Here is a 15058-nt window from a genome sequence, read left to right as displayed (position 1 = left end):
TAGAATTAAAATGTGTTCAGTTCAGATTTAAGTCTGTCTATTGTAATATCATGTTCATGCAAAAAAATACCATTTAATTTGGAACCCAGTCACATTTTAAGAGTCCTAATTTGGACCCCTGAATTCCAGGTGACACCCTAGTGTCTAGTGTAGTGCAGGTCTTCTTCAGCAGTTCATAGGCACAGGAGGTGCAATGCTATTATTCAGGAGGAATTCACAGCATTCTATTCAGCCATAATTAAAATTCTAGATGTTCCCTATGATACAGCAAATCCCCCTTTTAAAGGTGAAGTCCACTTCAAAGCACTAGGTGAATCAGGAACATACATTCATATCCTTACATGTTAAAGGTAGTATGGTTCTTTTACTAAAAGCTGCTATCTGTCCTTATTGTAATGTTACAATGACACATGACAAATCTTAACATGCAATTTTAAATATGCTGTCAAACAGTATTATGCGGAAGTTAGGGAAAACCTCAAACACTCTTGTCTGTGACTTTGGTTAGAAATCAGAACCAAAGAGACTGTAATTCATATAGTACTTGTTTTCCTATGACCAGCAGGAAAATACAGAAAATGTATGACTGGTCTGGACTTTATCAATATATTCCTGTCTGCTGTAGTTTTAGGACAACACCCTAAAGTAAAGTAAATGTGTCATTGCCTATTCAGGACAAAGAAACAGGTTTCTTTAATAGCCTATCCTGACCATTCTGGATATCTACCCTTCTTGCACAGCCCCACTGCCCTGATTAAATGCCTGGGATATATTCTGCTATGTAGGGGTCAGATCCCTAGCCTAGTGTGAGCACTAACACAGACTAATATTTAGCTTACACAAGACTTATAATTCAGGTCTTTGAAGGAAAAGCAAATATAAATATTTGTAGCAGATGAGATGGGATGTTAAGAGAACCTGTTTAGTTTCCCTGAATGGCAAAGTAAAAAAATGTATCCAATTTTTTTTTAATGAGGCCTCATACAGTATGTGCTTTACAAATTTATACTTATAATATATCATTTTATTGGTTTACCCTTTCTGGAACTAAGCTTTTGGTAGACAGTGAAGTGTTAAAGTGAGGCTCTACAGACTTTTGGCTAGACCTTTCAACTGTTCTAATTCAAACATTTCAGCCAAAATACAGAATATGAGCCATTCTGTCTGATCCTTGTTTTTAGCTCTGACTTGTTGGTCAATTTACAGAGTACAAAGATTCATTCACATTAGTTCCTTCATTTCTAAGAAGTTTGTATGTGTAATTTTTGTACTTCACCACCACATAGTACAAGCAATTTGGAAGTAGGACAATTAATTAATATATAACTAAACCCAGTCACTAAAATCTTATATAGGGCAGGTTGAGGCACGACCTACTATTGCACTAGTCACTTAGTTGAACTTCTGTATTGTCAACCAGCCATAGGCTTCCAATGAACTCTGCATGTTTTCACCAACAGGTGACCTGACTGCTGCAAAAAAGCAGCAGAAGATCAACAACACTGATAGACCACAAAGAATGAAAAAAAGTGAAAACATATATTTTATATAAAATGGTAATTAGTTACAACTGGGGAACAATTTCGAACAATTTTTTTGTTGACTTCAATTTTAAAGCCTATTTACACTAAAATAGGTATGCTGACTCTGAAAGTGCAGTTAGTTTTTTTTTATCACGTCAGGTTTTTTCCTCTACCGCTTATATTATTGTGATTACTGTAGCGTGGATTTGTATAGGCTATTCATTTACACACAAGACAATGTGGTCAAAGGTTGTGCACAGCTCTACGTAGTGAATAAGCAAAATTTATTTTTCTACTTACACATGTATTTCCTTTCTTTCAGATCACATCTGGCACTGCTGTTTCTCATCGTAAGTGCCTATACAACCCTGATTCATTTTGTTATATCTGTGGCGGTTTCACCAATCCCAGTCAAAGGGCAAACATCAGCACATTTGTAGAGCAAGCCTATAAGGTGTGCAAACAGTGTGTCGAGGGTTTATGGATGTGGACAAAGGGAACCCGTGATAAGATGCCATTTGGTGTACCTTGGTTTGGCAAGAGCCAGGAGATCATTTCAGTGACTGTTAGTTTTGTAAAGTGAAAATAGTTTCGTATAGTGATATAACAAAAAAAAAATGTAACATAGAGTATCCTAGTCTAGCATCAGCTATACGCCCAGTGGCTCATTCAGATGAAATTCCAGTGCCGGTTTTCGTTACACTATCCTCTCTTGAAGAACATGAATATGTTGATGAACTAGGTGACAACAATGATGAAGAGTTTGAAATTGAAGACGACTCTGTTCGTAAGAGATTTGATCAGCATGAGTTGAATGATTTGGCACGTGATTTAAGACTATTGAAGAAGGCTTTAGAACTCCTAGCATCAAGACTGCGTGAGAAAAACTTACCTGAAAAAGGAACAAAGGTATCATACTTTCAAACCAGAGAAATTGCATTTCTGCAGTACTTTAGATCTGACGGTGCTTAGTGTATTGCCATACCATACCTGGTTTAATGGAGGAATTGGGAATTCCAATCTATAACTTAACTGAATGGCAACTATTCATCGATAGCTCGAAGTAGAGCTTAAATTGTGTCCTTCCTTCAGTATATTTGGATCAGTCCCAATAGGCCATTCAGTTTCTCTTTGTGAAGAATATGGAGACATACATGCCAACTAAAGGAGATGGTTTCAAGTACCTCATTTTGGCATTTTCTAGCCTGTCATTTGAAAAAATAAAGGCCGGTGTGTTTGTTGGTCCACAGATTCGGCAGCTCATAAAAGATGAACATTTCATCAGGACAATGTCAGAAGTCAAAAAGAATGCTTGGTTATTATTCAAAGCCATTGTCAAGGATTTTCTTGGAAACACACAAGCAAATAATTACACAGAAATTGTCCAGAAACTCTTGGAGAGCTACAAAATGCTTGGTTGCAATATGAGCATCAAGGTGCATTTTCTACATAGCCATCTTTGTAACTTCCTGGAAAACCTTGGTGCAGTCAGTGATGAGCAAGGTGAACATTCTGCCAAGATTTGAAGGTCATGGAAGGACGGTGTCAGGGTAGATGGGATGTACATATGATGGCTGACTATTGTTGTAGCATCCGGCAGGATTTTCCTAACCCTATATACTCCAGGAAAAGCTATAAGCATACATTTTTACCTTTTTTACTGCAAAAAATGTCATAGAGTAACAATTGATCCTTTGTGTGAACAAAAGAAATTTAAATAAACAGTACATTCAAGTTATTATTTCATTATTTCTTCATTGTATGAAAAATTTGTAAATTTTTTGACAAAAATGGAGGGTACCCTGTATCGTAAAAACTGGATGTCCCGGATGGATTCACCACCCAAAAATTTGTAAAAAACAAGTGCAAGATCTAACTCAACAAAAAATTTTGCAATTTTGTTCCCCAGTGTTATCACTATTTTTTGAGTTTTCATTAATTATGTAATTCAGCATTTACATTAATTAATATATTTTGGAAGACAGGAGAAACCCATACAACAACATAAATATGTAGTTAGTGTCTTTGGTGAAAATCAAACCAATAGCTCAAAGTGGCAAAGCTAGGGTGCTAATCATTAAAGCACAATTGACACCCCCCCTCCTGTTTAAATGAGCTAAATACATTCAAATACATACATAAGGTGTTCAATATCTTTCTAAAGCTGCCCCATCCTGATTTAAATAGCATGCTCTTCTCCATGACCTGCTCTTTCTGTGGATGCAGCGGTCTTATTGCAGAGGTCTGACATGAATCAGAGCTATAGCTTGGCAACCATCATAGCTCATGTTCTCCACTGGTTGGAAAGCTCTGGCTGTGAGCCCCCAAATAATAAACAATTAGACTTTGCACTCTCTTCATAATGATACACATGGAATATAGGTAATTGATGTAGACTTAAAATTCATTGGGCTTTAAGCTACAAAATTATGCTAGCAAAGCACCTACACTTTAGTAAATATTATAAAGTACTGTAATGTTTTGTTAATGTGAATGGTAGATATTACCATTTTTTAATAATCAATTAAATCCTTAAGGGTGGGAACAATTAATTTTTCCATCTTTCTTCTTCTTCTTCTAGAAAATAAATCGAGGTGTTATGCTTAAAAGCTAAAGAAGGAAAAAATGGAAAATCTAATGTAAGTTTTAATGCATTTTAGATTTTGGATAAGGAAGCAGGGATAGTAGCAAAATCCTAAATTGATCTAAACACACAAAACTCAAAGGTCAGTGGGACAGGAGCGACAGCAACTGTGGCAGGAAAAACTCAACAGTAGAGTAACTACGAGATATTAGAAGCCAAGATGTGATTCACTTTTATGTGGGCTAATCTTGTAAAAGACACCTCTGTAAAACTGGTAAATAACATGCTAAAACAATAAAATACATTTATCATCATTGGTGGAAATTTATACAGTTCTAATTTTAGGTTCTGGGGCCTACAAATGGTAGTTTTTGTATGGACCCTTCATGGCTGAAAAAAGATGTTTCATTATAACACTTAGCTCCAACTAAACACTAAAACCAAAATCCCATCAAGTAAATTCTTTCACATTAGCTAACCAATAAATAAAAATAGTGGATTACAAAGAGAACTATTTTGATGAAACAACTAGAATCTCATCTAAATCTAGCCATTACCTTGAAATGCATGCCTTTATATGTTACATATCCTCCTAAAGCAGAACTAAACTAAAAAAAAAATCACAATTACCTTTAATTTAGCAGATCCCTCGATCACGCTGGAGCTTTCCTCGATCGGGTCCTGCACTGTCCTGACATTCTCCTTGCTCCCCTTGCTCCATACATATATATAATTACTTTTTATAAATGAGTTGTCCACCTATTATGTAAAATACAAACTTGGAGTTTAGGTCGCCTTAGCACCTAAAAAAAAACTTTACTCCCAAATAACTAACTACAATTTTACTTCAAACAGTCAGACTAATACCCCTAACCCCTGTCCTTAAACATCTTTACCTATCCCTCACTTCAATGACAGTGCTGAAATAACCCTTGCTGTGTAATACGTTTCTTACATTTGATTAAAGATTAAAAGTTAAACTTTTGATGAAGATAGCCATGGACTAAAAGCTGCTGTTTTATCATATTGTATTCAATACAATAGTGTGTGTGTGTTGGGGGGCTGCAGAGTGATTACTCCATTTAAGTCTACCCCTATTTTTGGTATGTTAAGTAAAAACGTACTCAACTTTGAGTAATGTTATTAATCAGGTATATTAGTCATCAATAAGTGATGAAAGTGAGTTATTTTTTGCTTCTGATTTGATTACCTCGATCTACCCATCAAGATGCCACAATACCACTTACTGCCCTTTGTTCTATACCAAATTTATTCATCCACAAATTTACATTCCAATTCTTGGAGTCTCTATATTTTTATAGCGTGAGTAAACATTGAAAATCCCCTACTGTTGTTGTCTTTTGGCTTGTAAGATGTTACCAACCAGGATGTTTTTGTGTTTCTTTTTTAAGTGTACTGTTTTTGATCACAGGAACTGGCTTTCATGATATATGATTGTTGAATCATAAACAGCCCATAGTCACCAATTATGCTCTGGCTTGCTCATAAGCATAAGCCAATGTGAAACTGGTCAAAACTGTTTCTTTCCTAGTTCACAGCTTCACCACAAGAAAATATATTGGCAGCCTATGCTAAACTGTACTTTAACTATTGCAGGCTCATTTCATAAGCATTTTATTACATTACAATAGTATATTTCATTTGAAACATTTTACAGAATTTGTATATTACATACTGTGGGCTGAGATTTGTGCTATAGGCTGTACCAATACCAAACAGTATGTACCCTTTAAACAGAACTAAAGGTAATAATTAAAAATGAAACCTTTCTAAAAAATAAATGTACATTTCTTCTCAGGTTTTTAAAGTAAACTCACATGCATTTGCTCTGTCACGGGCATTCCATCTTCACCTGGTTTTGCCATGGGTTCCAGATTTTCAGTTATCTTGACTGAGGAGACTGGAATGATGGGAACATTATTTCCTAACAACCAGAGGGGATTTTGGGATACCCAGGACACTAGTACACTACTTTTTAACCTCCTGGGCGGTTAATTTCTGTCCAGATTCATATATTTAAATGCAGTACATTGTTTTTCATGAAATTTTATTTTACATTATAGGCCTGTAATTCTTAGGAATAACTCACTGAAACATGTCAAATATTTAATAAATTTAATAATAAACTTTATACAAAAAACACAAAATCTGTTAAAACAAGGCTTCAAAAATAAATCAAAAATACAGAAACCTGTAATATAACTGTACAGTACCATATATTATATATGACACACTCGGGGTTACTGCTCACGTTAAAAAGTCAGTTTTACCTAATTTATGCTATCAACTCTAATTAGTTGTTTAAAATGTTTGTTTCTATGTTAGAGAATCAACTACTAGCACAGAAAGAAAAAGCAGCAAAATCTGGAAATGTTTTAATCATGAGAGACTTTAATTACCCTGACATTGACTGGAGTAATGGCACTACAAAAACAGCAAAAGGGAGGAAATTTATCGATTTAATACAAGATAATTTTATGGTACAGTTTATAAAAGCCCCAACAAAAAATGATACTCTTCTGGACCTAGTTCTTTTTAACAATGCAGAGCTTAAAACAAATGTGCATATATAAGAGAATCTGGGTAGCTGGAGGGATAAAAACATTTCATTTCAAGAGAGCAAATTTTCCATTATTAAGGGCTGCTCTCTGTGACTTGGACTGGGAGAAAATATTGTCCTCAAAGAACACAGAACAGAAATGGGAATGTTTCAAGTCTGTTCTACACAAGCACACTGAAAAATATATTCAGTAGGTAATAAGTTTAAAAGGCTAAAATTAAAACCTATGTGGCTCACAGCTGATGTTAAAAAAGCAATAAAGAACCAGAAAAGGGCATTCCAAAAATATACAAATGAAGGATCACCTTCATCGTTAGAAAACTATAAAGATTATAAAAGAAGATCTAAAAATATAAATTATTTTTGTAATAGGTTCAGAAAAGTAAATCTGTAAATGGATAGAGAACTGGCTTAAACAACCGCATCCAGAGAGTTGTAATTAATGATTCATACTCTGAATGGTCCAAGGGTATTAGCGGTGTACCCCAGGGTTCAGTGTTGGAACATTTACTGTTTAACATTTTATAAATGATATAGAGTTTGAGATTAAAAGTACCATTTCTGTGTTTGCAGATGACACCAAACTATGTAATAGAATTAAGTCCATACAGGATGTCTATAAGCAGACCCGGATGTACTGTTTGATTGGGCAGCCAAGTGGCAAACGGCATTTAATATAGATAAATGTAAAGTTGTGCACTTGGGGGCTAACAACATGCATGCTTCATACTGTCTAGGGGGAATACATAGACTTATTAACAACATGCAATGCCAAACTGCAATATCTAAAGCTAGTAAAGTACTTTCTTGTATTAAAAGAGGAATAGTCTGCAGAGATGGAGACATAATCCTGTCCCTGTACAAAGCATTGGTCAGACCACATCTGGAATATGCAGTCCAGTTTTGGGCACCAGTTCACAAAAAGGACATTGTGGAATTGGAGAGAGTGCAGAGAAGGGCAACTAAACTAATAAAAGGAATGGAGGAGCTCAGCTATAAGGAGAGATTAGCTGAACTGAATCTATTCTCCCTTGAGAAGAGACGTTTAAGGGGGGATATGATCACCCTGTGTAAATATATAAATGGTCCATTTAGAGAAGTCTCGTCCCAATTATTTACTTTGAGATAATTACAAAGAACAAGGGGACACTCTTTGCGTTTGGAGGAAAAGAAGTTTAAGCTCTGGATAAGGAAGGGATTCTTCACTGTAAAGTCTGTGAAAATGTGGAATCAGCTCTCTCAGTAAGTAGTTTCAGCAACTACTATAGATTGCTTTAAGAAAAAGCTGGATGTTTTTTCTGGAAGCACAGAATGTAACTGGTTATTAAGGATTTAGAGTATAGATAGCAGAGACTGTTGATCCAGGGAACATCCGATTGCCTCATGGAATCAGGAAGGAATTTGTTGGAGCAAATTGTACCAGGGTTTTTTTTGCCTTCCTCTGGACCAACTATGTTCATAGGGTTTTTTATCTGGGATATGGTTATTTCCCTAGTGGTTGAACTTAATGTGTTTATGTCTTTTTTCAACCTGACCTACTTTGTAACTATGTATATTTTTTTTGGTTGTTGTATTTGCTAAATTACATTCTATTACCAGTTCTGTTCTGAAATATAAGTATATTAGATTTTATATGATGTGTACCTGAAATGTTTTTAAAGGAAATTTGTACTGTTAGAGGCAATGGGGCTGTTATTACTGACTGCTGTTGGATTTTGCATTTTTGGAATAATGATGCAGAAAAAGCTTGCAGCCAGTAAAGTCAAAGGACCTGATTTATTAAAGATCTCCATGAACGCAGAAGATAGACTATCATAGGTGAACCTAGGTGATCCAGCAAACCAGGATTGTATCTGGTCCAGGACTGAAAACATTGTTCAACTAATAGCAAAGGATTTTTAGGAAATCTTCTTCTGGTTTGCTGGAGCACCAATGTTCACCCATGATAGTCCAGTCTTGCAGAACTTTAATAAATCAGGTTCAATGTGTTTAAAATTCTTAAACTGCATGGTTTTACTGGGTTATAAAATCATAAAAAAGAAAGTAAATCAATTGAATTAATAATATTAATAATAATAATAATAATAATAATAATAATTATTATTATTATTATTAATAATTGTTGTATTTTTAGAAGGAGAGTTTAGAAATAGAAGCCTCAAATCATATCTTGTTTTTAATATTATTATTACATCATTAGTTGACAAAATATTGGCAGTCTGTTAACTAATTCCTATGTATACAGACAGTAATAATTTTTAAGCATTTTTAAGCTGAAACACAACTTTAGAGACTGTATAAGGATTTTTATGTATGTTTGAGAACTGCAAATAAGTTAATTTAATGTTTGTATAATGGTGGAATTAGTACTCTTATTAAAGGAAGCATGTCCTGAAAAAAAAGTGTCATTGGTATATACATATAGAAAAAAAAGCAGATACTGAGAATTTCACTAGTCATTCAGAACAAGTAGAATTGTACTTTCTTCTGCATGAAGCACCTTTTTATTTGAATCCATCATTCCCTGCTCCGTATTTAATGCCTATTAAGAAAAAATGGCACTTGTAGGCACATGCTTTTTTTTTAATTAAACCTGGATTATGCAGCTTGCTGAGTCAATGATTCTGGTAACATGGTACTACTGTTGGGTCTAAAACACAGGCACCATCTCAGACTTTTCTCCAAAAGTCAGTAAATATTTTCAGTACAAAATAGGATTAACATGTTGGTAGACAGAAAGATTTATTGGAGAATTTGGTAGTCTGTCTGCAGAGATTTAATGTTCTGTATACAGTGTTTAATCTACAGTCTAGTACATACTCCTTATGTTTAACAACACAAGTTCTTTTCCACTCCATTACTCATGCTTTAATGGCAAAATTAGCATAGCATATTAGTATAATGATCACTTTTATCGTTAAACCAATACATGTAATGTAGTTAGAAATTGGGGAAGGTTTCTGGCTGCAAGCAAATCTGTTTGCCCAGTGACTAAATGCACAATTTACATCACCTAAACAAGCACTGCCAGAAAGTTGATTTGTTTTTCATGTTTAAAACGAATTTGCTTAAGGTAAAACAGAGTTCAGAATATCTGCACATATACTTAAAGAAATATATTCATGCACCTCTAATCAAAAATGAGTCGTTAAGGCTTAATCCTTAATTACTGTATATTGCAAAGTGGACATAGTTGAGTGTATACAGTGTAATACCTGTATTTAAAGTGGAACTAAGCTAAAAAAAAAAAGTTCACCTTCACAGATCCTAAATTCCCTCCAGAGCTTTTTTGGATTGGGTCCCGCGCCATCCTGTAATCCACCTTAATCCCGGCACAGAGGAAGTGCCAGGCACCACCATCTTCTTTTTTCATCTTCTGCCTACATCACCTGATCTTGCACTGTGCAGGCGCAAGATTGGGTGATGTGCCCTGCTGTAAATAGGAAAGAAATGCTGATCTCACTGTGCATGTGTGAGATAGGCATTTTTTTCCCCATTGAAGAAAAAGCTCCTTTTATCCTTCCCATGATATGGCATGCGCAGAATGAGCAGCCACAAGCCTCCTGGAATGCATGATGTGAGTATCCCAGGAGACTTTGCTCTCCATTTTATATAAAGTACAAAATGTGGTGATAGGTCTGCTTTAAACCTTGGCTATTTGATGAGTGGGGGTTTATTATGTTTAGCTGGAAGTGAATGACAGCTGCAGTTTCTAACTGTCTGAAAGGGGCTGCATGATATAAATGCATTTCAATAAATACTGGTTCCAGTGCTAAAAGATTTATTTATTGCAAGCATGTAGATACATATCAGGCATATTGTGAATAAGAAACAAAATAAAAGCAATGATTTACTAAATCAACTCAACTGAACTCTTTTTAAAGGATCTTTTTCAAACACGATGGGCAGTTGTTAAGGCTGATCTGCATAAAAAAATGAAAAATGAGCATTGCAGTGGGCTTACATTGCAAGTGTTAAATGCTAGTTTTGCAATTCCCCGGTCTCCCAGCATCCACACCATCTTTACACAGAATGCAGAACTGCTGGGCAACATTGTTCAAGATGACAATAAGATGGAAGTAACCATCAGAACATCAAGATCTGTCAGGAAGGTTATGGGAACATGGAAAAACGTAACTATGGGTTCTTATTTCTGTAATCTTAGACTAAATGAACATTTCACTCTTGCAGTGCAGGTAACCCACTATTTCAAATGCCCAACCGTTAAGCTATAAGGACTTGCTCGGTAAAGCTTACAATTGCTATACTAGTAAACTGGACAAGTAGAATCTAAATTAGTTGTCCACAAGTTGGTCTTTTGTTGTTGATACTTATTAACTTGATTCCCAAATGACCAGAGAAATAAATTAAAATATTTATATTTATTTTATAGAGAGGAATATCCAAATTCCAAACAACAATGCAATTCAAGTAATGAGCTGTCACATCAGACTTTGGTCACATAGGTAAATCCAAGGTGAAACAGACCTAATAAAGCAACTTATTATTTATCTGAATGTCTACAGAGATCCTTTGATTTCTAGTTTATGAATATGAAAGAATAATAATAATGAGACAAAAATTACACACCAGTTTAATACTTATTCAGTAAAAAATTACTATAACCATACTTTTTTGATGCTCATTTTTATTAAAATACTTTGGATCATCCTATTCTTTTGATATTAGATTTGAGTGTAAAAAGCAGAATCTAGGCGACATACAATTTTGGGTGGTGGTTTTGGTTGGTGATGTCTTTTCTGTGTTTACTGCCAGTACACCTTCCACAGGAACTCCTTGTCTCGCAGGCAGTCACCCAAACCACAAGCAAGGAGAATTTCTCCCTGTGGTCCAGACTAAATTAACGGTCATGAAAACAAATTGAATTATGAAATTTGAAGAAGAGATAAATCTACCACTTTGCATGACTCACATTTGGCACAGCAGCGCACTCTAGTACAGTGTATTTCAATTTATCTTTTACAAAAGGGTCTCTAGGTTTATACAAAATTTCATAAATAATGAAGGTATAGTGAGGTGACATTTTAAAACAAAGTGTACCTAAAACAAGTTTTGTCTATTTTAGTTGCAGCTAAAATGCAGAAATGTATGATTGTGTGGGCCTTGACAGTTGTATATACGAGGGGGTGCTGGGAAGTTCCTGGCTTTGCCCAGAAAATAGCCAGAGAGCCAGAGTTTTGAAATACCACATTTATTCAACATATTCCCCCCTGAGACTGATGTACTTGGTACAGCGTAGTTGCAGCTTTAATAGACCGTTCAAATAAAAGTCCTTTGTTTGGGCTGCAAACCAGCTCTCAGCAGCATCTTTAAAGTCAGAAAAGTCCTCAAAACATTGCCCCTTCAGGTGTTTCTTCAAATTCGGGAACAGATAATGGTCCGAAGGGGCTAGGTCAGGTGAGTAGGGGGTATGGTGGACCAATTGGAAACCCAGGGTGTTCAATTTGGCAGCCACAACTTTGGATGTGTGCGCAGGTGCATTGTCCTGCAAAAAAAGGATCCCTTTGGTTAACTTTTCACGGCGTTTCCTCTTAATTGCCTCCTTCAGATGGGCCAAGAGGTTAGCATAACACTGTTGGGTTATACTAGAGCCCTGAGGTAGGTAGTCCACCAACAGAATACCGTCTTTTTCCCTGGAAAACGCAATGACTTTTTTGGCCGATTTTTAGGTTTGGAACTTCTTCGGCCGTGGGGACCCGCTGTGGCGCCATTCCTTTGACTGTTCCTTGGTTTCAGGATCATAGATGTGGAGCCAGGTTTCATCCTCAGTCACCAACCTAGCCCAAAAGTCCTGTGCAGCTTCAAAATGGGCCAAAACGGCTTTGGATGCTTCAACTTGTTATTTCTTCTGATCACTGTTCAAACATTTTGGCACCCACTTTGCTGAAAGCTTGCACATGTCTGGGATAGTGGTGATAACAAACCCAACACGCTCCTGTGAGATGTCAAGTATCTGGGCTATCTTTTTTGCCGGTCCTTAATAATCAGCTCATGGACAGCATCGCAGGTTGCCGGGTCAGTTGAGGTTGGGGGGCGCCTACTGAGGGGCTAATTTTCAACAGTGAAATGCCCATTCTTGAAAAGGGATATCAAGGTTTTGACAATACTGTAGGAAGGACACTTCTCCCCCAGTGTTTGTGACAGCTCAGTGTGAATGTCCCCTGCTGACTTTCCTTGGAGAAATAAAAACTTCATGACGGCCCGTAACTCCAATGACGTGAAACTTGCTTGTGCCTCTGCCTACACAGCTTCTCACTGAAAGAAAAAACAGTTTTCAGAATTGACCTAATATTTGCACAGTTACATACTAAGATATTAGGCTGTCATATGCCCCAACACTTATTTTTCTATTTCATCTGGAAGGGGGCAAAGCCAGGAACTTCTCAGCACCCCCTTGTAACTGATCCTATGAGATGTTCCCAATCACCCATTGTACTGATACAAACAGCGCTCTCCTATTAGTTGTGCCTGATTTGAGGACATTCCCTTTTTCAGATCAAAGTCCTCTTTTTCTCCCTAATTGTCCCTCTTTTAAGGCGCATATATAAACCACTAAAAATGTATTAGTTTCCTATTAAAAAGGGTTAGTTTGCCCAAAACCTTTTAGCCAGTTCTTAAATTATTCAATTTGTTATTTTAAAAAGCTAAAGGAAACACTTGTCAGTTTAATAAATAATGTTTTACGGTCCACAAAATATAGCAGGGGTGTGTCATTTGCCTACGTACTCTAAGTTAATAAGCATCCGTTCCCCTAGCTCTGTTACAAATATTTTTATTGAGTTTTTACAATATAGTAGCAAATATTTTGTACATAATTTCAACAGCTAGGTACAGTAAACCAAGATACAAAATAGTCATGAGCAAAGAAGAATTACAAAATCATGGACAGTATAACATCATATCAAGCAACAACATGCCAATAAACCATATACGACAAAAGATCTGGTTATGCCATAAGTAGTACACTGCTGCTTGCATTGAACTAATGCAACAGCAAGGCATTAGGTTAACCTGCCTCCACTAGGCCCCCAGAACCTACCGTCAGCAGAAAAGGAAAAAAAAGGAGGGTGGGGGGTCAAATGTACCCTGGATAGTCAAATCAATTCAAGATTGCCATACCTGTTGAAATTTCTCAAAATGGTTGAGGACCATAGCCGCCAATTTTTCTTTTACAAAGACATCTTTCATGCAAGCCTTCACCTAAATTGAGCCTGGGGGACTTCTAGGCAGGAAAAATGTTGCTGCTTTTAAAATATGAATCAACAATACACGCACTATTTTTGGTGCAAATGTAGTAGCCATGGTAAGCGTTGGCTGAAATGGTAAGCCCAATATTGAGTTAGCATAACGGAACACCGTCAGAATTGTTGAGCTGCAGGACATTCCCACCATATATGGTGCATGGATCTCACCCCTCCACATCCGCACTAAAAGTTGGGAGGTATGTCTGGAAATATCTTCTTTGGTTTTAGGTTTATATAAGGCTGCCAACAGCCTCTAGCTACTAGTTTCCCTGTAGGTATACATAAAGACCACACTTCAAAGACAGAAACCAAGGAATTTAGCTTTAACACAGCCTGGTTGCCATGGCTGAGCCAGAAGTGGCAGGACATCAGCCCACTAATGTGACAAACCCAGTAAGTAAGCAGTAGGGACAGGATACTGTAGATGTGAGACAGAGAGGCCCGTAGCAGGGAAATATGCGGAGGGCTGCATGACAGGCGTGCTCGGACAGCACAGGAAAGAAGGGGGGGAAAGGGTTAAGGTTGAAGTATAGGTCAGAGGAGGGAGGGGTGAGAAGGTTGGGTCGGAAATTGAAGGGGAGGGGTAAGGAGAGGGTAAAAGGAGAGTGGAACGGAAGTGCAGCACATTTTTTGAGAAAAACAATTGCCCACCCTCCCGCCCCTATTATAAGGTGTGTGGAGGCGGTTGAGGTTTGATGGAAGGTGAGAGTTCTGGTTTAATTATGGGTAGGGGGCACCCATGGTGGTGGTGAACCCCCTTTTAAGTGGTGAAAGGTGGAGGCCCCTGAGGTGGTGCTGTGATGCTGGGGGCCAGAATGGCATGGCGGTTTTTGGTGATTTTGGAGATGTGGTGGTGGGGCGGACTTCACCTTCCGGACCTGCAACCTAGTTGTTCGTGGGGTACAAAGGGTTTGTAGTAATAATAGATTTTGGTGAATAAAGGGTTAAACTATAATTTGGTTATTTATTGGTTTATTATTGTTGTTATTTATTGTTATTTGTTGTTATTAGTATTGTTAAATATTTTATATATGCAGAATTTTATAAGAAGTTGTTAAAATGGTAATTTATGGTTAATAAACGGCTGCTTGCCAGCCACTTTAAA

The sequence above is a fragment of the Pyxicephalus adspersus genome, chromosome 5, assembly GCF_032062135.1.
Source record: "Pyxicephalus adspersus chromosome 5, UCB_Pads_2.0, whole genome shotgun sequence".
Taxonomy (NCBI): Eukaryota; Metazoa; Chordata; class Amphibia; order Anura; family Pyxicephalidae; genus Pyxicephalus; species Pyxicephalus adspersus.
The sequence above is the reverse complement of the archived record's forward strand: the minus strand, read 5'-3'. Positions refer to the sequence as shown.